Genomic DNA, 25,440 nt, shown 5'->3' on the forward strand with positions numbered 1-25,440 from the left:
TCTGTTGTATGGAAAATCTGTGATTACCTTAATTATATTTTAAGGATATTCAGCCATGAGGAATGGCATTTTGATCAAAATAGCATGCTGGAACAAGCTTACTTTTCCAAACCAAAATTTCTTCAGCCTAGTCTTTGTTGCTTGGGGCCAAAAAAGACTACTGCACTATTCTGGCCAATTGGCCATACTCCACTACAATCATGGCTTATCTAAATAATATGAATGCTCAATTCTCGGAAAGAACAAAAATGTTAATAAATGCACATTTTGGAGGTTCACTGTGAATCCATGTATTCATCAGTTAGCATAATATGAATTAGTATAATAAGGACCCTTGGTTTTATTATTTAATTATTTTGGACAAAACTATCCCCTCAAATGATACATCGGTTTTTAATTGAATCTTTGGACATAACTAATGATAAGCAGTTGGACTTAGCCAAAAGTAGGTTGTTTCTCTTTAATATATACACACAACACCCCAATGTATAAGTTTATACATCATATAAACATACTGTGTTCTTAAATACAAATATTTGCTTGGGAATGGAATTATTTACATTTATTATATGAAAATGAAAAGCACCATTTTATTAACATAGGATCCAGATAGAAGCCATAGTGACAAAGTGACATAAATTATATATGTAAAATGCTCATATATTGCTGTACAATGATACCTTAATGTGCATGATATCATTTGCTCCCCTTCCAGTTACACATGACTTTCAAAGGTTTATAAATGACTTTAGGTGAAGAAGAATACATATTACATCATTTCTTCAACATGGAGAGGTCTAAAATGATTGACATATTTATAATACATTCCATCTTCTTTTTAGCAGACTAGCTGGGAACAATGGTGTCATATGTCTATTAAATATGCAATTTGTCATTACAGCTATTTGTATCAGTTGAATAATAATGCCAATGAAGCAGTTTATGTTCTATATAACCATTCATACCAATAAAGGCATAATAATGCAAATGATACAAATCACTGCAGCAAGTTGGTCCACTGAGTATAGTGTGTTATCAATCCCTACTAAATCGTGATCCCACTGTATAATAAAACATTTATGCAACATAAATTAAACCTGCTAGAGAGAAAAAGATCTTTGTTGTGGAATCAAGATAACTGCATGAATTTAATAAAAAATCAAATCAGGTTTGACTTCTGGTGATTATGTAGACACCTTTTTGACCTATTAGTAATAATACATCATTTTTAAAGACCTTTGTTGTTCAACCACCCAGGATCACTTAGGTAAGATGGGCAGGTAGAAATGTGAATGAATGAATGAATCAATCAATCAATGAAATGCTTTATTACATATTTCTGGAGAGAATATTATCAGGAATACATAGCACAAGGCTTCTTCAAACAATACAAGAAGCATGGCTTGATTTTATAGAGAAATCAATTGAACTGAATTTGAAAAGAAGGAAGTAACATTAGATTATTTTTATAAATTCAGATATACCCTGATATTCAATAGGGGCTAGATAATTTACCTGACATCCTGGGTTGTTTTTTTTTCTTTCAGCAGGCATGATTGTTCTTCACTAGCAATATAAAGCAAGCATAAATGAAGCATTTTTAAAATAACTTTAATGGTCAGTCTCTCATCTCAAAATATATTTCTAAAACTGAATAATTTTTCACTGCTGTTTTTTCTCTTGCTTCTTCCAAATCATTCTGTTCAGAGAATTAGTTTCAGTTTCAGTCCATAGAGGAGAAGGAGACTGTAATGGGAAAATATATGGATTTATATTGCAGCTTGAAATAAAAATCATACCGTGTTCTCTTTTATTTAGGTTAATGTGTCCCTTGCTTGTGAATAAATTGGAATGTAGATGTTGTTCTCCTGCCTCCTGAGAGCCTAAAGATGAAGGCAGAGGCTGAATCCATTCTGCTTTCCTCTCTCAATCTGATAATAAGCTTGGTATCATAGCTTATTCCTAAAGGATAAAAAAAGAAAATGAGTAAGGCAGAAGTTGAAGCGAAGGCACTGAAGGTTTGGGAAAGTCATTAACTCTGAAAACGTAGCTGGCTATCGTGAGTCATATTTCTAATTATAAGTTCCTTTGCACATTGTTTTCTTTCCAATTTCACCCCATGGATAATGCAAGCTACATTTACTCCCTTCCTTCAATGAATCTGCAGGACAATTGGATTCTTCTTAAACATATCTGCATTAGTTTAATGGTAGTTTTCAGTGTCTAAAATGGGTGTCAAAGTCAAGGCCTGGGGCCCAGATCTGGCCCATAGAGTGCTTAGATCTGGCCAATGGAGCTGCCCTAGAAACAGTGAAGGACTGACCCATGGTGCCTTTTCCAGTGAAAATGGAGCTTGTGAGGGCCATGTGGGGGTCTCCCAAACTCCATTTTCACTGGCAGAGGGTTGCAGGAGACCATCCCAGCCAGAAATGGTCCTCGGAAGCCCATTTTCGCTGGCGCAGCCCTTGGGTTACCACAGGCACACACCCCAACATGAGTGTCGTCATGCTGGCCACACACACCCCAACCCCTTCAAGGTCAAATACAATCCTGATGTGGCCCTCAATGAAATCAAGTTTGACAGCCCAGTCTAAAATGATAGTCTATTAATCCAGGGTACAGAAACTTAGTGCCATTCAGATGTTTTGGGCATACTAAGAGTCCTAATTGAAATGGACAGTGGAAGGAATTGGAAAAGCTGATGTCCAGTTACTAGATTCTTATAATGTTTTGCTCTATGGGTGAATTATAAGAGTATAGCAGCATTCCTTTGTATGAATGAATATTTTTACTTATAGGAAAGAAAATGGGTTGCAAACTACTAGCCTGATATAATCAAGTGACTTTTATGTAACCTTTTGATTATTTTCATTCTTTTTTAATTCATTACTTTCAGGTAATCATATAAGAGCCAAGGTAGCGCAGTAGTTAGAATGCAGTACTGCAGAATACTTCTGCTGACTGCAATTTGGCAGTTCGAATCTCACCAGGCTCAAGGTTGACTCAGCCTTCCATCCTTCGGTAAAATGAGAACCCAGATTGTTCGGGGAAATATGCTGACTCTGTAAAGCGCTTAGAGCTGTAAAGCACTGTGAAGCGGTATATAAGACTAAGTACTATTGCTATTGCTATATAGGACATGCATTCTGCGGGAATCAAAGTTGTTGCAAAAAAAACCTCATAGGAAGATTCTGTGAATCTTCAAAAGTAAATATAATTTTGATCATATAATTGATTAATTAAATCATTAGGAACAATCAAAAGTTCTTGATTGCCAAATGTTGTGCATTTTTACTTTCTTACGTGAATTCTTGCAAAATGTCAGACCTACAAAAAAGACCAGATCTGGAAATCGACTACATAGGAAGACTAACGTTTACTGAGCGAGGCTATAGTATCAGGATAATGCAAATCTGATTGCACTTTTCCTCCCCTCTGTCTTATAACCAGATCATATAAAATGGGTGCGGGGGTGTTGCCTTTTTATATTTGTGTTGTATTTGTGCTGATAAATAAATAAAGGGAGACTAGTATAGATCTATTTCAAGCTATTTAGCTCTCAAATCCCAGTAAGGGTATGGCTAGCTGATGAGAGCTAAATAGCTTGAAAGAGATCTATACTAGTCTTCCTTTATTTATTTATCAGCACAAATACAACAAACATACATACATACATACATACATACACACACACACACACACACACACACTCCAGATTTCTGAACAGCCCTGAAAGTAATACTCCTGGAAGTAATAACAGCTGCTAAAAGCAATCTAAATTCTTCAGTTCATCATACACTAGGAAGAAAATAGCAGTCTGTCAATCTTGCTAAATCAATTGTTCTACAATCCTAAAAGGACAAAATGTCCATTTCTCTTCATTTTCAGAACATTTAAAATTCAAAAAATTAAGTGTCTACAAAAATCAATGAGTTTTCCAAAACAAAAGCAATATATGAAATAGCTATTGTCTAAGGAGGCAATAGCCTTGGATCACATCATATGACTCAAGTTTTCAACAAAAAAAAATAGAATGTAAAAAAGCCACGGATGAATATGAGCTAGATTTAAGATGTGATAATTATTGTTGACTTTTTCTCATGAAACTATACTCATAGTTTGCTTCATAAAAACTGGAGGTTGATCCATTTAAAAAAGAGTAGCAGAAGAAGCCTTGGACTGCAAGGTGATCGAACAGGTCAGTCCTAGAGGAGATCAACCCTGACTGCTCCTTAGAAGGCCAGATCCTGAAGATGAAACTCAAATACTTTGGCCACCTAATGAGAAGGAAGAAAGACTCCCTGGAGAAGAACCTCATGCTGGGAAAGACTGAGGGCAAAAGAAGAAAGGGAAGACAGAGAATGAGGTAGCTGGATGGAGTCACTGAAGCAGTAGGTGTGAGCTTGAATGGACTCCAGAGGATGGTAGAGGACAGGAAGGCCTGGAGGAACGTTGTCCATGGGGTCGTGTTGGGTCGGACACGACTTCACAACCAACAACAACAACAAAACAGAAGAAGCATGCAAAGTGTAGCTTAAATTGCTGCTTGATCCAGTTTGGAACCAACATCCCAACTAGATGACTATTTAGGAATTTAAATTTCATCTGAGAGTTTATATATTTAATTTTCCATTGTTCCTGAACAGGTTTAAAAGTTAGCAATTTAATTGTATAACAAAAAAGCATATTCTTCAGTTTAATCTATTTCATGTTTACGGGAAGGGCACTGGTTTCTAAAAAGTGTGCAAAGATTTTTTTAAATGCTACTTTTAAAAAACAGGATATCAAATTGTTTCCTCTGTCAACATTTTCACGTGTATTTTCCTCTGTTCAGAAGAATCAATAAATTATAAGACCTCTGTGAGTGACCTATTAAGTTCTTGAAAACGGTTTATTGCATTGGTATGCACAATTATCCTAATATGGTTTGTTTACTTGCAAGATCGTTTTTTTTTTATCTTTAAAAAATGGTCTTGGCAATTATTATGCTAAGAATTTGTTCGTTTACTAAAATTAGTTGTGTCAGAACCCCTGGGTCATCCCCAAAAAATGTCAGGCTCACAGAGCTGCCAATATCAATGAATATCCCATTCATTTGCCAGTTGGTGAATTTCTTCTCAATCTTTCTTTCTCATAATGACCTGGACATCAGCCAATCAGCCTGAAGCCAAATGTTTAATTATTCCCAATCCCCTCCCCTTTTTTATAGTATGCATCAAAAGGAACTGGCCATTAATGAATATACAAAACATGAGACTTTACAAGAAAATAAAAGACATATTTCTCTGCAGGAATTTGTAAGAGGAAAAAAAATCAAAGGCTTCTTGAAGCTAGAAGGAAGAGAAGATAAGGGTAAATTCTCCATCCTTAATTTTTCAGTTAGTTTTAAATCCTATAACAGACTTATAAACAGGATGATTTCCTGCAGCTAATGCTCAATAATCTTCATAATTATACTGGATGGCTAAGTTTGGTATTTTTTCAAGAAGTACAGATTGTACTGCATAGACATCTGTATACCACACGAGATTATTTGGCCAAATATGATCTACTGGAGAGTGTTTTTAAAAAAGAACTTAGGCAGAAGTCTTTCCCATCACCTTGAGACCTAAACACATTGCATGAAGAATAGATGCTCTTGTTGCTGAAGGCATGGTCAAGTTCCTTCATCTATGTTGGCGTCTATGTAACCTAGGAGTACAGTGGCTCACGTGGTTAAGATCTGGGTAGGAAGTTAGCAAGCCCGCATTCGAAACCCAGCCGCTGGGATGGGGTAGGATGAGTTCCCAACCTTTGCTCCAACTCCTGCTGGGGACATGAATGGAACCCCAACTAGGCATCCCCAGGCAATGGTGATGTTACCGGCTAATCCTTCCAACCTGGCAATACCTTGGTACTTCTAACACGAGTGTGATACGATCTGTGTAGCCCGTTAGTTTGCCCGATGGCTTCTCTCTTACAGAAGAGAAAAGGGGGTGGGTTCCCTTTCTGATCTGTTATGGAAGACATTGAATTTGAGCTTGCCTACTGCACATTAGCTATGGCGAATTTCAGCTTGGAGTGCTTTTTTTTTAGTACTACAGGGAGATGTTGCAGGGGGAAAAGGTGGATCAGGTATATTTTATACCCGACGTAGATGGTTTGGAGCACAGGTGTCAACCTTGACCGCATCACATGACGTATCATGGCATATCTGATGCCATGATACGTCATGTGATGCGGTCAAGGTTGACACCTGTGCTCCAAACCATCTACTTCTGGTATAAAATATACCTGATCCACCTTTCCCCCCTATATATATTTGCCTTTGCAGAGCTGTGGTGCCCATGATGTATCTGGCCCATGGCCACCAGTTTGACAGTCCTGGTTTGGAGGGAGAGAAAAGCTTCACTTGAATTAAATTTCCTTTGAGTTAAATTCCTTCCCTCCACCTTGATTAGGTTGAGCTGACAAATATATCATCACACAGCTGTATTGCTCTCTGATTTTACATCATTGTGATGGGAAACCATTGAAACAATTGCATTCAGCTCCTGAGAACATTAGCTGGTTTTGTTTGTGCAGTAGGAAAAATTGACGGTGGTGATCCGTTCAGTTGCATACATTCATTACAGAAGGTCTCAGTGGTGACAAGAGATGGGGCAATGGCCAGAGACTTTTCTGATCCTGAAAGGAGAACTCCCTAATAAGGTCTACTGTAGAAAGTTAGGATTGATTACTTACATGGCAGCAAGTCATTGCTGACTTTTAGCAACCACATAGATTTCCTCCATGATCTAAAAAGATAAAAGTGGAACAATGCAGACGGGAGAAGAACTGCTCTTCTTTTTTTTAACCAGACTACAAAAGAATCTAGACCAGTGCTAGGTAACCTTTTTGGTGCCGAGTGCCCAAAGCGCACACGTGCGAAAACCCCAAAACCCTGCGCATGCGCCCTACCCTCATGCATCCCCCCTCACCCATTTTTGGCTTCCAGGTTGGTGCAGGAGGCTTTCCAGGCCCAAAATGGGGCGGGGGGGGCTCACACCACACTCTGTTTTGGCTTCCAGGTTGGTGCAGGAGGCCTTCCAGGCCCAAAATAGGGTGCGGGGGAGCACATGATGCTCATCCCCAAAATGCAGTGTGAGTGCCCCCTGCGCATGTGCCCCGCCCCCACGCATCCACGGCAGAGACCCAAAGACCAGCTGGCCGGCAGGAGGCACACGGACATGCGAGGTGGAGCTAGGCTGGGGTGACGGCTGGCGTGCCCGTAGAAAGGGCTCTGCATGCCACCTGTGGCGTGCATGCCATAGGTTCGCCATCACAGATCTAGACAAATCATTGATACTGGAAGCGATACAAATAATTTGCAAACAATGCTGGCTTTCCCCCACACCCTTCAGCAAAGTTTGGTAGAATCTGCATTATTGCCCTGTTATGAACTTGGCAAGATTATTTTGCATGTCGCTGTAGCTCTATTAACTCCATCAAAGAAAATAAATGGACACCAACTTGATTTCTTCACTAGCCACATTCTTCTGTGCCCACTTTTGCCTGAACTTAAACCTTGCAGTGATTCCATATAGATTTTTATTTCCCCCTTCCCGGAGGGCAGGAGGGATTGCTTTTCAGAAGGTTTTAAGACGCAGAGGCTGAATTGCTTAAATATTCATGCACAATAGGCAGCAGATATGCTTTTTTTCATGGGGCCCAGGAGATTCCCAGCTGTACATTATTTGCTGATATAAGTGGCATGCAAGAAACATGACCCCAGAGCAAGTTCATTTAGCTGAGTAGTGCTTTCTGTTTGAGGTATCAATTCCATGTGCTATCTGAAACCTCTGCAATGCTGAAAATGTATCTGTAGGACAACTGAAGAGGGAAGAATTGGGTCATGATTTTCCTGCATACTTCAGAAGCATTTGGGGAGTGGGGGGAGACTGCCGGCCTTAGAAATAAGATTTCGTCTCCTTTCAAGCATCAACCCAAGAATGGCAACCTGAGTAACAGATGTTATGAATGTCAGCAGCTGAGTCTTCGCTATGTTTTTTATAAAAAGTTTTAAACTTTGACTGCAATAAGGCCTCACTCTTGAGTTTTCTATTTGCAATATATTTTTAGCTTTGGGTAATTTGTGTTTAAGATCTGAGAGCTTTGGCATCAGGATGTTCATTTGACTCCAACTGTCTTCATGTTGCCATCTTTTTTTTTTCAATTTTCTTTTGTCCATTGAAGTCAGTAGAACTATAATCGGAAGGGTGGAGGAAAAACTGAGATAATTATTTCTGTTATATTTATGTGACCAGCGTTACCTTGAATGAAAAATACTGATCTATTTGATTATTTCATGTATTGAACTGTAATTTGGATGGTTCCCCCTTTCATATGCATTTTGCCCCCTGTTTAAAAACATATTATTAATACATGCAAAAAGAGAGTGTTCCTGATCAGAGATTTCTCTTCTATTTAGCACTATTCAGTGCAAAGGAAATAATTTATATATAAAAATATTTAATCTAGAACTAGTTACTGTTTCCCAAATTTAATGCACTAATGTTATGTTTGCATTATAATGCTTCCTTTTAATTTTATTTTTAACCACCCAAAAGCTTACTGAATATTGCATTCAAAACTAAGTTTATTTAAATGTGGAATCCTTCCAGCTCTGAACCTTCTAGAAAAGTGAGATCTATCTTGCAAATTCAAAATTAACCACAGTCATGCTTATAATGTACAAAAAAACTGTTCAAATTCCCAACACATAGTCATCCTAATAGTTTCCATCCTTTATAATAATGAAGTTAAGCTGTGCAATAACTTTTGATTAAATTTAGAATCCTTCTTCTCCCAATATATTATATTACATTTTTTTTCATAAGAAATGGTAGTGAAACCATTGGCTTTGGACTGAATCTAATTTTTAATATTTTTGTGGGATATATAGTGAAAAAAGCCAGAATGTAAACAAATATTTACTGTAGCTATCCAGGCTCCAGAACAGTTTTGCTACATATCGTACTTAAATAAAGTAGTCAAATAACTTCAATATTTTATGAACAATTACCATCTATTTGCAATTAGGAATTCCTAAGTTTGATATGAAGACATATTATCCTTCAGGTATAGATGTGTATATAACCCTATTGTAAATTGAATTCAAACAGTGGATACATCAAAAACAAGGGACAGGTTTGCATGATGATTTAATTAGAACTGGTGCTTTGTTTAACAAGCAAAAGCTATACATTTATAGAAATAAGAAATAATGGAGAAAAAAATCTAGCATATAATTTTTGATTTTTATGATAATTTTTCCTTCTTTGAAAACTATATTTTGTGATCTGTACACGGCAGAAAGGTATGATTCCACAAGGTTATACGCTAAGCTTTGCTTGTGTAATTACATTGATGTTCATACTGCATGTACCAGTGTAATGTACATAGATACATATGGGCTCTTTCGGTACTAGTTCCACTTTATGCTATCATTTTAATGATTACTTTCTATAAACACTGGATCATCATCCATAGGTTATTACATTCAACTTAAGAAATAAACCTGGGACATCCACATTAGGCTTTAAGATTATATGCTAAATGAATTGATTGCCTGGTGTAAGTATGCAAATGTTGTTGCTACACATTTAAAAATTCGAAAACAAGTCATTAGCGCTCTCATAGTTCTTGAGAATGCAGCTTCCTTGTTATAATTATCTTTTTTAATGTAATAATTAAGATGTACAGTTAATCCAGGAAACCTGGCACCCAGAGAGGAATCCAAGGGCACTGACGCGATGCCAGAATCAGCTGAACTCATTAAACTGTTGAGCGTTGGATGTGTTAGGTCTACAAATATAGCAATATGTAAGAATGACCTTGGGAGACAGGAGGAAGAGCCATAGATTAGGTAACTGTCGTGTAGAAGGTATCTCAGCTCACGGAAGCAAAACCGGGAGCACAGAAAGCATTTTAGAAAGGACCCTCCCTTCTTTTCTGGAAAAAGTAAAGGAGGAGAAGAAATGTTTTCAGGTTTGCAAGATTCTGTTACTAAATAAAATTAAAATAATGCTAGTACTCATTGGCTGGACCACTTGAAAGGGCTAACAAAGCTCCTAGAATTCACGTCCAACACAAGGGGCAACTTCATAAAACCCTAGAATAAACTGGGCTTTAGGTTTGTACCAGTGGTGGGTTCCTACCGGTTTGGACTGGTTCAGCCAAACTGGTAGTGGTTTGGCGGCCTGGTCTCTGGAACTGGCAGCAACCCAGGCCTGCCACACTCCTGAACCAGTTCTCTGGGCAGCGCCATAGGCAGCGCCATCTTGGTTTTTGCTTCTGCGCATGCACAGAACATTTTTTATTGTACTGCGCATGCGTGGGCAGCACACAGGCAGGGCGCACCCACTAGCAAACCGGCAGTAATGATTGCTGGAACCCACTTCTGGTTTGTATCAATTTATTACAACTGCTGGGTCTAATCAGAATTGTCTTCTCTCCTTTCTCAGATGATCTAGAACATGGGTGTGAAACTCAAGGCCCATGGGCTGGATCCAGCTCGCAGGGTGTTTAGATCTGGTTTGCGGGGCCACCCTGGAAACAGTGAAAGACCAGACTGTGATGCCTCTGCCAGTGAAAACGGAGCTCAGTATGGGCGTGCATGGTTTTTCCAAAGCTCCATTTTTGGCTGTGACAGCCTCCTGAAATCCTTTGCCAGCAAAAAAAAAAAAAAAAAGAGCTCAGGAGGGCTGCACGCAATCCTCCTGAGCTCTGTTTTCATTGGCAGAGCGCTCGGGCCACCATAGGCCCCCTGATACCAGTGACATCGAGCTGGCCACACCCCCTGAGCCACCTGAGGCAAAACACTATCCTGATGTGGCCCTCAATGAAATTGAGTTTGACACCCCTGATCTAGAAAGCTAGTCTTTACCTATTATTGCTATTCTTTCTTCGATAAACTCTTATCATTCCAACTAAATTTAAGAGAAAATTCATAATGGAAGCAGCTTTTTTTTCATGGAAGGACTAAACTCATTTAGTTTGGGAGAGTGTCAGTTTTGACAGACAAAAACAAGGGTGCCAGCCACCTACAATCAAGATTGAATGTGTTGATCTGTTGTGCAGTTCAGTCTGCAGTCACTCCATATATATATATAATATATAAAATTGCATATGCAGGCATAAATATATCATGAGATATGAAGTTCAAAGGGATAGGCAACGTTAATTTTGCCTGTAGAATTAATGCAGCAGAACTGAGGCAACTAGGCAAAAATTGAAATGAAGCACAAATAATGGCAGTTTTTTTAAAAAGTCCTATTTTTAAGCTGCTTAATTAAAAGAGCCCCAGTTGCTTTTCCCTAATTATAAAACTGATAAGAATTCGACTTAGCAGGTGATAATTATTCTACGCTATTTGATAATGTTCACCATGGCCATTTTTCCTTTATAATGTTTGTTTCATTTCTTTCTGATGTTTACTTTTAAAAAAAAGTTTATTAAAATTATAAGTTTCTGTCCAGCTGGTTTTTATTGATCAAGGCTTAATAAAGAAGATTCACAAATTGCTTTTCTACAGGCTTATTGTCTTATTGCATTTCCAGATTCCTATTTTAACCATTTTTTTTCTTTTGCTTTGTAATCACATCATGAAACAGAAATCAATAGGAGGAAATTAACAATAAAACCTTTCTCTACCAGCTTTATCTTGAGATAAAGGAGGAAGAGCCACTCCCAAGGTCAGATAAAAGAAACCTGGATCCAGGACAACAATGCAGTATGAGTACAGATAGTCCTTGCTTAATGACCAAAATTGGGATCAGCAACTTTGTCACAAAGGACTATTCAGATTTGCAAAATTGCGCTACCGTTGGCTTATCATAAAAGCAGAACTGACCTACATAGCTTTGTGTTGTTTTTTTTATCTGACTTATCCTGAAGGCCTATCATATGTGCAGGGAAAAGCACAGTAGCCTGCTTTGACAATCTAAACAGAAGAAGGCAGTACTTTCTCCTGCCTCCCCCCTTCCCATCATCACAGTCAAGGTCTTAAAAACCACAGAAGACCATTAGAAACACACATTAGCCGGTAGTCATTTGGCAAGAACATCATAGAATTCTCTATTTCAAAAAAATGTGTTTAAAAAGGATAACATTAGAGATAAAGCAAAAGAAAGCAATGGATACTAAAGATTCAGAAATTATTTACAACAACCTTACAATGCAGCTATTCGTGTTTCTCCAAAAATAAAACTGGGTCTTATATTAATTTTTGCTCCAAAAGATTCATTAGGGCTTATTTTCTGGTTACATCTTATTTTCAGGGAAATACGGTACCAAATGTGTCCATTTGGCTGAAGATCTTAACGGGGGCTTATTTTGGGGGTAGGGCTTATATTACGAGCATCCTGAAAAACCATTCTAGGGCTTATTCTCCAGTTGGGTCTTATTTTTGGGAAAACACTATCTCTAGGAATGTGATTGGAAATGCATTTGCATACACAGGTGTACATGTGTTCATGGGTGCAGTTTTAAACCAGCAAGTCATGTACATATCCTTCACACAATGCCTTTTTGGTTGCCATCAGGAAACATAAACTCCATTAAAACTATTCTAGCCACGCAGAGAAATTCATCATTTGGCAGTGAATAGTGCCACTTCATTTCCTCTTCCCCAGTTTATTCAGACTCTGCAACAGGGAGATCAGAGAGCAGAATCTTTCCCCAAAATTTCAGGTAGGATAATGTAGGTCTGTATCCATTTCCACATTAGAGCCAGTGATGGAGTGATGAAAGAGGACAGAGAGAACAGTTCCTGTTTTCACCGTTTTACAGAGATCCGAGTTAGTATCCAATGGACACTTAGCTGAAATCTGAAATCCATTTCCTGATTTTTCAAGGTAACCAATTAATCCAGAACTGTTGATCTTCTAACATTCTCTTTTTCATTATAAAACACACTTTATTGGTGCATATTGCTTTGGGCAGTACTTGCAGAAAATAGTTGAAAGAAAGTACAAAATGGTGTCTCATATAGCTGATGCACTGTTAGGACAAGGTCAAGTATTCAGCTCAATATCACTTACTGTGTTTTCTCACATATTTTTTAACTGGGGCATAAATTCAGCCATAACCTAGGTAAACGGGCAGGTCTTTGATGGATGTTGAAAAAGACTTACTTAAAAGGACAGAGGTGCAATTCTATAATCTGGACATCAATGTCAAGAATATTGTGACGTTCATATACTAGTTGGGTAATATCTTTGCTTTTCATGAGCACACAAGCTTCAGTGAGCAATGTGTCAGGCCATGCTGTACAGTTCTCCCCCCTTCAGCCCCAGGGTGATGGGATTAAGGCATGATAGTATTAGCCCTTTACCCATCTCACCACAGGCACCTGGGAAGAAGCAATGCTCAACCACACTTGGATTCAAAACACAGCCTACAGAGTTGCCCCTGCATGGCCCCATGGGAGTCTGACAACCAATCAGAACACAAGTTCAAGTTCAAAGCCCAGAGAGGGCATAGAACCAGGGACTTTCAGCATCTCAGCCCTTCTTTTCTTCTTCGCCCAACATCTTGAAGCATGTGATCCCTCTTTTCCCCAGGATCTCAAACCATGTGATCCTGTCCACTACTAAACCATCTTTCCAAGCAGCCTCCATGTTTCCAGTGTCTTTTTCCCCACTTGGAACTGAACCCAGGAGGACATTTCTTCCAACATTCCCAATTGAGTATATTAGATAACTAGCGTCTTCATTCTAATGATTGATATCCAGAGTTTCCATATTATCATTTATTTTTCAATTAAGGAATTCTCGTTTTAGCACTTCTTAATCCAAAAGGGCAGAATGATCCTTATTTTTCCCTTTGAGCCAAGCACCAGCCTTATTAGAGCAGCAAAATTGAACCAGTGGGAAGAATCTCAAGGCAAGTCTCCAACAGAGAAGAGCAATTCAGAAACTAGGCCTGCCTATATATCCTTTTGTTTCCCAGCAACTAAATAATTGATTTGTAAGACCGTGCACAGATGTATTTATAGCACCAGTCTACAAACTCATTAACCTGAACTTCTAAGTGGGCCTCCCTTAAAACATTCAGAAGGTGACTTTTCAATCTCTAATTTGTTTCTTGTGCATCCACAGAGATTGTAATTTGTGCCTCTGAGGCAGAGACCTCATAAAAATGGAGGGCAGTTCTGAATCAGTTCTATGTCTGAATCCACTGGCAACAATCCAGAACTCATGGACATTGATATTGTTAGATACTAGCTTCAGCTATAGCAGTTTCCACCAAGGTCCTCTGTTCCGGCAGGAAACAGACTCACTCTTAATAGCCCCCACCTTTATCAATGGACCATTAAAATGCTTGAGCCAGTCTATTCTATATAACAAAGATCTCTCCTCTTCATCTCTAGGGTGATGGGATTAAGGCATGATAGTATTAGTCCTTTACCCGTCTCACCACAGGGCTCCTGGGAACACAACCAAGCTTGGGACTCAAAAGACACACAACCTATACAGTTAGCTAAGACCCCCACTCCTGGGAGTCTGACAACCAATCAGAATTTCTTACACAGGAACAGGAAACAGAGAGGTAAGGCCAAAGAGAGAGTATAAAAAACTCAGGAACTCTCAGCAAGCCCCTTCGCTTCTTTTTCTTCACTCAACATTTTCGAAACATTGGCTTTGGACCCTTTTTGTCTAGGACCTCAAGCCATGTGGTCCTGTCCACCATTAAAACCATCTTTCCAAGCAGCCTCCATGTTTCCAGGGTCTTTTTCCACACTTGGAACTGAATCCAAATGGACATTTCTTCCAACAAAACGAAATGAGATTTCTTCAAACAACCAGTTCTCTGAACTGCTTAGAAAGTTAACTGGTTCTCCCGAATAGGTACGAACTGGCTGAATCCCACCACTGCTCTATCGGTAAGGGAGAAAATAATGTTCTCTTCTGCTCAGGCTTCTCAAGGGCAAATTACCATTAGCAATGGCAGCTATTTCTCTCTGACCCTTGTCTCCCAATTTATGTATGCGGGCAGTGGAATAGTGACAGAACTATTTTTGGCAGCTATCAACTGCCATTTTTTCTCCCTGATGGAATGTTTCCTAAATGATGTGGTGTCATAAGTACTGTCACAATTGTGACCATTGTGGAAAGGAACAGCAGAACAGGAATTCCTCCAACCTAGGCTTTGTAATCTACATCGGCACTGTATATCTGCTTTCTTTTGATTTTCAGAGATTTGTATGTGCAAACACTAGATTGATTCCTTCATCTTATTTGTACATTTCTCTGATACTAAACTTTTTTTTCCTGTTAAATGTAAAACAAAACTTTTGTTTTCCTTTAAACTTTAATAGTCAAAGGAAAACTACTATAGCAAACATAGTGAAAAGTATTGTGGCATTTTACAATTAGTTTATTGTGCCATTTGCAGCAATACATCTCTTAGGTCATATGCTTTTATTTCAAAAACACTTTTTTTAAAAGGATGGCAGAATGCTTTAAATAGTTCCCTACCAAAAGGTCTGGAAATATATTGATTATGTTTCAGGTTATATCAGGTGATCCAAATTCTTCCCATTTTTCATATTTCTATTCCTAGAACTGAGGCGATTCTGAAAACAACTTACAATGAACTTAAAATAAAATGTTGGGTATTCAATTTTTTATTACTCTTGTAAATTTTCTCCAAAGATCTCAGGGCAATATACAGGGTTTCTTTTAAAAAATTAAATCCATAAATGGATTTAATACTCTTGAAATATTTGAAAAGCCACCTTTTCCCACACCTAATTGCCTTTGCTGGCTTACAATTATTTAAAAAAAAATAAAGTTCAACATTTTAAAGCTTTTTTTTTCAAAGGAGAGTTGGCCTAATTGTCATAAACTTGATTATTGAGCTATAATATGAAAGATATTATAACTAAATATAACTAAACGTTTGTGACTTAGTGCCTCGTCCTTCAAAGTAATTTCTCCAACAGTCTATACAGCCACTACAGTAGTTCTTGACTTGCAATTCATTTAGCAACCCTTCAAAGTTACAATGGTGCTGAAAAAAGTGACTTAAAACCAGGCCTTGTACTTACAACTATTGCAGTATCCTCTCAGATTCACATGATCAAAATTCGGGTGCTTGGCAATCGGCATGTATTTACAATCTGGGGTCAGGGGACATGGCGGCAGAGGCTCCTGAGTGGTGTGGGAGAAACACTATTTTGAAATAAATTCATCCTGGCTCTCCTGGAATAAAGTGTCTGCATTGAAGTAAAGCCATCTTCTACGTTTATGTTTTATAGCAGGAGTGTCAACCACAAGGCCCGTGGGTTGGATCCGGCCTGCAATAGGGTCGGATCTGGCCAGTGGTGAAATTCAAAAGTTTTTACTACCAGTTCTGTGGGTGTGGCTTTGTGGGCATGGTGTGGCTTTGTGGGCGTAACTTTGTGGGTGTGGCAGGGGTAGGATACTGCAAAATCTCCATTCCCACCCCATTCCAGCGGAAGGAGACTGCAAAATCACCATTCCCATCCCACTCTGGTCCATTTGCTGGTTCTCCAAGCTACTCAAAATTTCTGCTACCGGTTCTCCAGAACCTGCTGAATTTCACCCCTGGATCTGGCCCACGGGACCGTCCAGGTCTATCCAGTGTGAAGAGGAAAGATCGGGCCAACATTGCTTCAGCCCCGTCTACCCAATACGAAGAAGAAACATGCCAGCAGTTTGGGGAGTGGCGTCAAGCTGGCCACACCCACCCAGTCAGCCACGCCTACCCAGTCAGCTACACACACACACACACACACACACACACTGAGGTCAACCACAGCCCTGATGCGGCCCTCAATGAAATTGAGTTTGACACCCCTGTTTCATAGTGTAGCTGAAAACTACTATTGTGTACCTTTAAATGTGTTGGACTTCAACACCAATAGATCCCAGCTATCAAAAGAGAGATGGATAAGAGTTACAGGTAGTTCTCATCTAACAATCACAACTGGATCTTGTGATTTTACTGCCAACTTCTCCATTGATTCTATTTGTTGGAAGCTGGGAAGCACAAAAATGATGATCAGTCAGGACACTCTGATGATCATAAACATCCACCGGTTGTGAAGCACTGAAATCTCAACCACACGAAGTTGGGAAGTTTTGACTAATTCTATGTGATGACTAGTCATAAGGTTCCTTTTACAGCTTTGCTATAACTTTGAAAGGTCACTAAATAGCAAGAGCACTTAGACTTATATACCACTTCACAGTGCTTTCCAGCCCTCTCTAAGCGGTTTACAGAATCTGTATATTGCCCCCAACAATCTGGGTCCTCATTTTACTCACCTCGGAAGGATGGAAGATTGAATCAACATGGTGAGATTCGAACTGCCAAATTGCAGTCAGTCAGCAGAAGTAGCCTACAGTACTGCATTCTAACCATTGCACCACCACAGCTCTTCGGTGGTAGAGTAGTTGTTAAGTGAGGACTATCTATATAGGGATTTAAATCCAGCCAGGGCCGGATTTTCCTATAGGCTAACTAGGCTTCAGCCTAGGGCCTCAAGATCAAGAGGGGCCTACATTCAAATTGTTAGCAAAATTTAAATTACACTATTCTAAAAACAGTGAACACTAAAACACTGAACCAAAATAAGAAGAAATTCTACGCATATGACTAATAAACAAACATAAAAATGTATTGGTTAAGATCAACGTGTTCGGCTCATTGGATCTGTTCGTTTGTATATACTAGATTACACCAAAGTATAGTTCATACGTTCACTGATTGCTATGGCAAATATTGACGTACCTTATGCTACTAAGCTCTGGTTTGTTCTTGCATAAATAAAGTGCAAATTGGTGTAGATTGGAACAGACAAACGAACAGACCTATTGATATCCCGACGTTCGGTTATATTCGTGTTACTTCGATAATATGAAACACGTGTTAATGTTATTAGAAAAGATTCTTATTTTAGGATTGCGTACACGATCATTTGATTCTTGCCTTTTGAGTTCAGTAGGTTCAATACTTTAGTGAAATGTTTATAGACTATTGAAAAAAAAATTTGTGACAATATCTTCATTTCGCAGAAAATGGGAGGTGAAAGGGCCGCATAAGTGGAATAGCCTAGGGCCTCTTTTCATCTAAATCCGGCCCTGAATCCAGCACATCTAGAGGGTACCAGTTTGAGGAAAACTGCTGTGTCTGACATGGTATTTTGTCTATTAGTCAAATTATAAAGTGAACCTGGAATAGCAAATTCAAATGGATGTATCTGAAATTAGGAATAACTTCCATTGGACCCTGATAGAATTTCTGCTACAAATAAGGTAAGGGCTCCCAATCTTTGGCAGCCAACAGGAACATCTGATATTTGAAAAGCAACTTATAGACACTGCATGATTAAGAAAGTGGAGTTAAAGGTGAATGTGCCCATTGTCTGAACATCCACAAGATAAAAAAATAAATAAAAATTAAAATTAAACACCAATTTACTAGAAAACAAACCAGTGGAGATCTTTATGGTATACTTGATCAGATCCGGAGAGGGTGGACCCACTCCAGTGCTCCAGGGGGGGCGTCCGAGGCTAGTCTTGAGATTCCACGCTGGGAGGAGTTTGACCCTGTTGTCACCGAAGATTTGGACAGGTTGCCCGGGCGACTGCGAGCCACCACATGTTTATTGGACCCGTGCCCCTCCTGGTTGGTACTGGCTTCCTGGGAGGGTTCACGAGGCTGGCTACTGGGACTGGTGAACGCTTCGTTGGGTGAGGGCCTTTTACCAGCCGCCTTGAAAGAGGCGGTGGTGAGACCCCTGCTCAAGAAGCCTTCTCTGGACCCAATGGAGCTAGCAAATTATCGTCCTGTCTCCAACCTTCCTTTCTTAGCTAAGGTTGTTGAGAGTGTGGTGGCTCAGCAGTTCCCGCATCACCTGGAGGAAGATGATTATCTAGACCCGCGCCAGTCCGGCTTCCGACCCGGTCACAGCACGGAGACGGCCTTGGTCGCGTTGGTGGATGATCTCTGGAGGGCAAAGGATGGGGGTTGTTCCTCCATCCTTGTCCTATTAGACCTCTCGGCGGCTTTCGATACCATCGGCCATGGTATCCTATTGCGCCGTCTGGAGGGGTTGGGGATCGGGGGCACCGTATTGTGGTGGTTCCGCTCCTACCTCTCTGGCTGGACTCAATGTGTGTTGACAGGGGAGCAGAGGTCGACCCCGAGGCCCCTCACTTGTGGGGTCCCACAGGGGTCGATCCTCTCGCCTCTCCTGTTCAACACATATATGAAACCGCTGGGCGAGATCATCCGTGGTTTTGGGGTGAGATATCATCTGTACGCTGATGACACTCAGCTGTATATTTCCACCCCAAACCACCCCAACGAGGCTGTTGAAGTGATGTCCCGTTGTCTGGAAGCCGTGCGGGTCTGGATGGGTGACAACAGGCTCAAGCTCAACCCCTCCAAGACAGAGTGGCTGTGGCTTCCGGCACCCCGGTACAACCAGCACATTCCATCGCTGACCATCGGGGATGAACAATTAGCCCCGGTGGAACGGGCACGCAATTTGGGCATCCTCCTTGATGCCCGGCTGGCTATGGAAGATCATGTGGCAGCCGTGGCGAGGGGGACGTTCCACCAGGTTCGCCTGGTGCGCCAATTGTGACCCCTTTTGGACCGTGATGCCCTGAACACAGTCACTCACGCGCTGGTGACGTCTTGCCTGGACTACTGTAATGCTCTCTACATGGGGCTCCCCTTGAGGTGCACCCGGAGACTGCAGTTGGTCCAGAATGCAGCCGCGCGGGTAATTATGGGGAGATCGAGGTTCTCCCATATAACACCGCTCCTGCGCGAGCTGCACTGGCTTCCTGTGGCCTACCGGGTGCGCTTCAAGGTGTTAGTTACCATCTTCAAAGCGCTCCATGGCATAGGGCCTAGTTACCTGTGGGATCGTGTCCTGCCCCATACATCCCTGCGACCCATTCGCTCACACAGAGAGGGTCTCCTCCAGGTGCCGTCCTCTAGAGATTGTCAGAGGGCGGTGCCCAGGAGTAGGTCCTTCTCTGTGGCGGGCCCTACCCTTTGGAACGACCTCCCCCCAGACATTAGAACAACAACCGATCTCCGCTCCTTCCGCAGTAAACTGAAGACCCACCTGTTTCGGCTAGCCGGCCTGGCATAATTCGACAACTTTTTCACCCCTAGGTCATTTTTAATTGTCAATTTTAGTTTTTAAACTATTAATGTTATTGGGGTTTTAACCTTTAGTATTGTAATTATTTATTTATTTTTTACCTCCTCTGTATGACACTGTGCTGACTGTTGCTTGTGTACGTCGCCCCGAGTCCCTGTGGGGAGAGGGGGCGACTAATAAGTTTAAATAAATAAATAAATAAATAAATACTTTTTAGGTCACAAGATATCTGTAACCAAATCTCAAGTTACATATTTCTCTTTTTTCCAGTTCTAGAAACAATTGTGTTTTTTAACTGCGTTGGAAATAAAGACATACACCAGCTTATTTTTAAATGTTCTTTAAAATTAAAAGAAGCAAAATGAGGCAAAAAGCTAGACAGGAACCAAAGAATATTGATACCTAGAGACTTATGTTTGAAATCTTAGGGATGTGATTAAAAAAAATCCAAATGTTACAGACATTAAAACAGTAAACATACTGCTCTTTATTTCACTGCTGATTATATGACTTTTTAAAAACCGGACAATGATATACCCGCTGCAAGAAATTTATCGGGGCTAAAAAGTCAACTATAGCACTCATATTGCTTTATTCATAATGGGTAAAGAATTCATTACTGAGCAATTGTCTCTAAGTCCCCTATGAAGAAGAAAGTTTATCCCTTTTCCACCTGTTACTAAGAATTTCATATACAGTTTCTAATACTCCTAACACATGGAAAGCATTATCCACCAACCAGCCACCCAAAGATATGGTATGAGGTTTCCATATAAAATTTATTGTCCAACTGGTGGCTTTTATAATGCTTTAAATCGTTTTTTTTTAAATCAAAGAACACTGGTCACATCAGTAACACTTCACATCTGCTAATAAGGAGTTAAGAGAGACTTGCCAAGAAAATATAAGGCTGGAGCATGAGAAAAAATGGGCAAAGCAGAGGAAGAGGCATTCATTCTTACAATCGGTTAGGCAAAAGAATGCTTTTATTCTCCTGCTAGGCAGGTGTCCGTCATCCCAAACAAAGACAAGGATCATGAAATCAGTGTTTTCAAGGGCTCATCGAAACCCCTCTAATATCAACAGAAATTATATTAGGATCTCAAATTCAGGTTGAGTTCTGTTTCTCAGCATAAATCCTCTGTAAATCTACAGAAACGAGAGCCTTTTCCTCAACGCTGGGTAAAATAAAAAAGACAGAAGCAAATCAACCAAGCCCGCATTTCATTCAACTGCACCTGAAATAATTAGAATAGAATCTTAGCATATGTCCATAAATTTTTTTTAAAAAGGTAAACCCTCCCTAACTGTACAGGCAAAATCTGCAAAGCAACTGCTACTTACAATAAAAGCTATCTGCATCAGGCATCCTATAAAATTTCCTTCAGACAACCAACAGCAATGTTTGGGCAGTTTTCAATCAAGCTGGTACTTACATCAGTAGAAAAAGAGTAGCAGAACATAAAGAGTTAGATTTAACTCTTTCACTTTAAATGACATCCACATACTAACCAGAATGATACCCAGTTCTTCCTTTAGAGGTGTGGGTATTCAACTATATCAACTCCTTCAGAGGAGCACACGCCTCTCTGTACGTAAAATTAGTTCTTCTTATGGAATGCTGCACGATCTCTTTCCTGCAGGCTTAGCAAAGCCAAGCACATCTAATGCAGTGAAAAACTCTGGCGCCCTCTTTCTTTTCTACTCTCCCTTTACTTTTAAGAGTTATGTATCATTAATTTCAGGCATCAATGGAATACCTGTTATTTTAATATTTTGAAGACCCAGAGCATTCTTCTGTTCCACCTACCTGGAAGCAGCTCAATACAGTTTGCTTCTGAGTAAATATGTTTCAGCTTGTAGTGAATGTCTGCCTTCCAAGCAGAAGTGGTATTCAGCCGGTTATCTCTAATTCGGGTGAACCAGTAGCGGCGGCTGCGAGAGGCTATGCCCACCCGCCCCGACGTAATACACAAGCGCCGCGTATGCACCGGTCATGCGCATGCACAGACACGGCACATGTGAGTGAAGTGCGCAATCACTCACATTTGCAAATCGATAAGGAAGGTAAGTGAATTCCACCTCTGCTTCCAAGACATATGTGCCAGAGTGAATTCACTGGATGTAGACATATATAATAGAGTACATGCAGTGATGTGTAGCATTAATATGGGCTTCAATTAGTACAAATATATATATATTTCAGAATAGGATTTTAAGATACATCCGTGAAGTTCCCAAATGTCTTTTGATTTTTAAAGCGCTCCATGGCATAGGACCTAGGTATCTGCAGGATCGCATCCTACCACACACGTCCCTGCGACCTATCCGCTCACACAGAGAGGGGCTCCTCCTGGTGCCGTCTGCTAGGCAATGCCAGCGGGCGACACCTAGGAGTAGATCCTTCTCTGTGATGGGCCCAACCCTCTGGAATGACCTCCCCCCAGACATTCGAACTACCACCGACCTCCGTTCCTTCCGGCAAAAGTTAAAGACTCACCTATTTCAATCAGCTGGCCTGGCACTTTCTTAGTTTTACCTCCCGGGGATTTATTCATTTTAATTGGGTTTGGGGTTTTAATAAGCTTTTAATGTACTATATTTATTATTCTATATACAGTCTTGCAACCTCCTCCACCTCCGTATTTAATTATTTAATTGTTTTATGTATGTATTTTATAACGCATTTTAGTGACTGTACACCGCCCCGAGTCCCTTTCGGGAGAAGGGGCGGTCTATAAATACGAATAATAAATAATAAATTTGAAGGACACTTTCTCCAAAAAGAGAAGTATTAGCCTAAAGCAGGGGAAGTAAAATCTCCAATCTATAGAAAGTTATAATCTTGTCAAAAAATAACATTAAAACATGAAACTGTCATTATTACTTTCTTCATTGGATAGATCAAGGAATTTCTATCAAGTATTCTGATTCTTCAGTTGATACAATTATCACTTTCTTTTATATTCAGCTATACCATTAAATCAAGACTCTGAAGATAAACCAAATCATTAAAAAATTACGGGTACTTGTCATGGTAGAATCCAAGGGTATATTTATCCGCTAATACATTCTCAGTTTTTAAGAGTCAAAATAGTTTCTATTTTGGCAAATTAGGACTCTCCGCCCATGTATACACAAAAATAAAAGAGCTAAAATGTTCTTACCTTGTTTCCCTGAATATAAGCCCTCCCTGTATAATAAACCCAATCAAGCTTTTGAACGCATGCGCTAAAATAAGCCCTCCCTGAAAATATTGCTTTTTCGGAGGAATTTTGCAGGATTAGCCAGGATTGGGTATTGTGATGTCCAATTGGCCTCAAGACAGAGTTAATTTGAAGCCACGCCTCTGTGCTCCTTTCTTCTGGATCCCAGTTTCAACTCTGTCTGGCTGAAGAAAGACAGGTTGCTTTTGGTTCCTGATTCTTCCAATAACAATCCTGTGCCATCCTGCAAATTCCTTCTCCCTGCCTTCTTCCCCTTGCCTCCATCTGATACCTGGAAGCCTCCCCTTGGTGTGGCTCACTTCCGGCCACCGGTAAGGGATTTAGAAGTTGCTTCTTGGGGCTTTAGAGGCAGGATGCCATTACAGTGGCCATTTTGGGGCATCAATTCCTGCGGGCTGTGGCAGAGGCTACTATGAAGCCTTGTTTTCATCCTTGTCTTCCTGGGTGGCTATCCTTTCTACAGCGGCGGCAGCGGCAAGGCCCTGCAGGCCCAGATCGACGGCAGGAGGCCTGGAGCGGCGTGGGACAGCAAGGAGCGCATGGCGCTGTTGGCAGCCGCGCAGCTTGCAAAAGGGGCAAGAAAGGTCTACCAGAGGCGGATTCATCACGTGGAGGTCGTGAGTGATTGGGGGGAAGCTGTTTTTTGGTCGCTGCTGTTTCTGGTGGGCTGAGCCTGGTGGAGCCCTGACCTGGTGCTATGGCAGATGCAGAGGACAGGCCAGATTCCCCCCCATTGTCCCCTGGGGAGGAGACCTCCAGTGGGGCCCGAGTGAGGCCCACAGCCTCTGTGAGACTGCGAAAAACTGCAGCAGCTGGAAAATCCTCCAAGGCCTTGCAGAAGGATGAGGAAAGGAGGAACAGGGCCCTAGAAAAGCAAGTGTCCAGGGCTGAACAGAGGGGTAGGCCTAGTTCTCCCTTGAGGTCTAGATCGCCCATTAGATCCAGGTCTAGGTCTCCTCACAGGGGGGGATTCCCCAGTGTATCTCAGGGACATTTCACGTTCCCCCCCTCCATGGTGGAACAGGGTCCCTATCTAAGGGATCCTTTTCAGTGCAGGGGGGTCAGGGGGGATAGTCCCATCAGGCCATCATTGGCTCCACAGTCTGAAGGCTGTGCACAAGAGGAGGAGGAGGATTCCTTTGTTAGAGACATGGAGCAGCTTCCAGCAAGCATTCAGAGGTTTATTTCCTCTGCAATTTTACATGCAATTTCTGCTGGGTTACAGAAGGGGTCTGTGCGACCCGCAATGGTGGCAAAGGTCCCTTTGGGGTGCCACTGCTCAGGCCAGGCCGAGGCCTTCCCCCTTGGAGGTGCGCCGTCCTGTTTCTCCTTCTCTGGCTAGCGAGGGTTCCATGGCGGGTGATCAGGTTCAGAGAGAGGTAGACATGTCTGATGATGAGGATTCCTTAAAACCTGAGCATTCTCTGGTCTGTTTCCTCCGGATTTGTTCAAGTCACTGTTGTGCAAGGCCAGGGCCACAGCGCAACTGGGTGAGACGGAGGGCGCCAAGTCAGGTGCCAAGGAGGGTGGTCCAAAGAAAAAGCCGGAGGATCGAGTTTACTCAGAGCCTCCTCCAGCGAAGGAACACATCCCTGCCCCTAAGTTGTTCCTAGAGCTAGTTAAAAAGCAGTAGGAAAAGCCAGGAACATTTCCCAACCCCAGCAGCAGTGATAGGAGGTTCTTTAACATGGAACCTAGTTTCTCTGAGGCATTGTAGGTGCCCACAGTGGACCTTCCAGTGGTGGCATTGGCATCCACTTCAATGGTGGTGTCCGGTGGACAAGAAGGTGGAGCTGACCCTTCGTAAAACATTCTAGTCTTCCGCGTGGGCCATCAAGGCAGCTACCTCTGCGTCATTCTTCAGCCGCACGGCTATCCTTTGGCTACAACAGATGCAGGAAAGGATTCCACCTGAGGAGGTGCATACTCATCAAGATCTCAACAAGCTGGTTGCTCTTGCACAATTCTCTGCGGAAGCCACTCTGCATGCCATGAAGTATGCCTCATGGGCAATGTCGGCCTCGCTGACCTCCCGACGTC

General features: G+C 41.1%; 1 long non-coding RNA gene across 1 annotated transcript; it reads right to left on the reverse strand.

Moving 5' to 3' along the window:
- Positions 1-1,126: 1,126 nt before the first annotated feature.
- Positions 1,127-21,697, reverse strand: LOC309392180. The gene is made up of 3 exons (XR_014175397.1): positions 21,610-21,697; positions 6,724-6,776; positions 1,127-1,962 (listed from the first exon to the last, which is right to left on the reverse strand). It is a non-coding gene; the product is annotated as an uncharacterized lncRNA (long non-coding RNA).
- Positions 21,698-25,440: the final 3,743 nt, after the last annotated feature.

This window comes from Natrix helvetica (assembly GCF_964273705.1).
Source record: "Natrix helvetica genome assembly, chromosome: 4".
NCBI lineage: Eukaryota > Metazoa > Chordata > Lepidosauria > Squamata > Natricidae > Natrix > Natrix helvetica.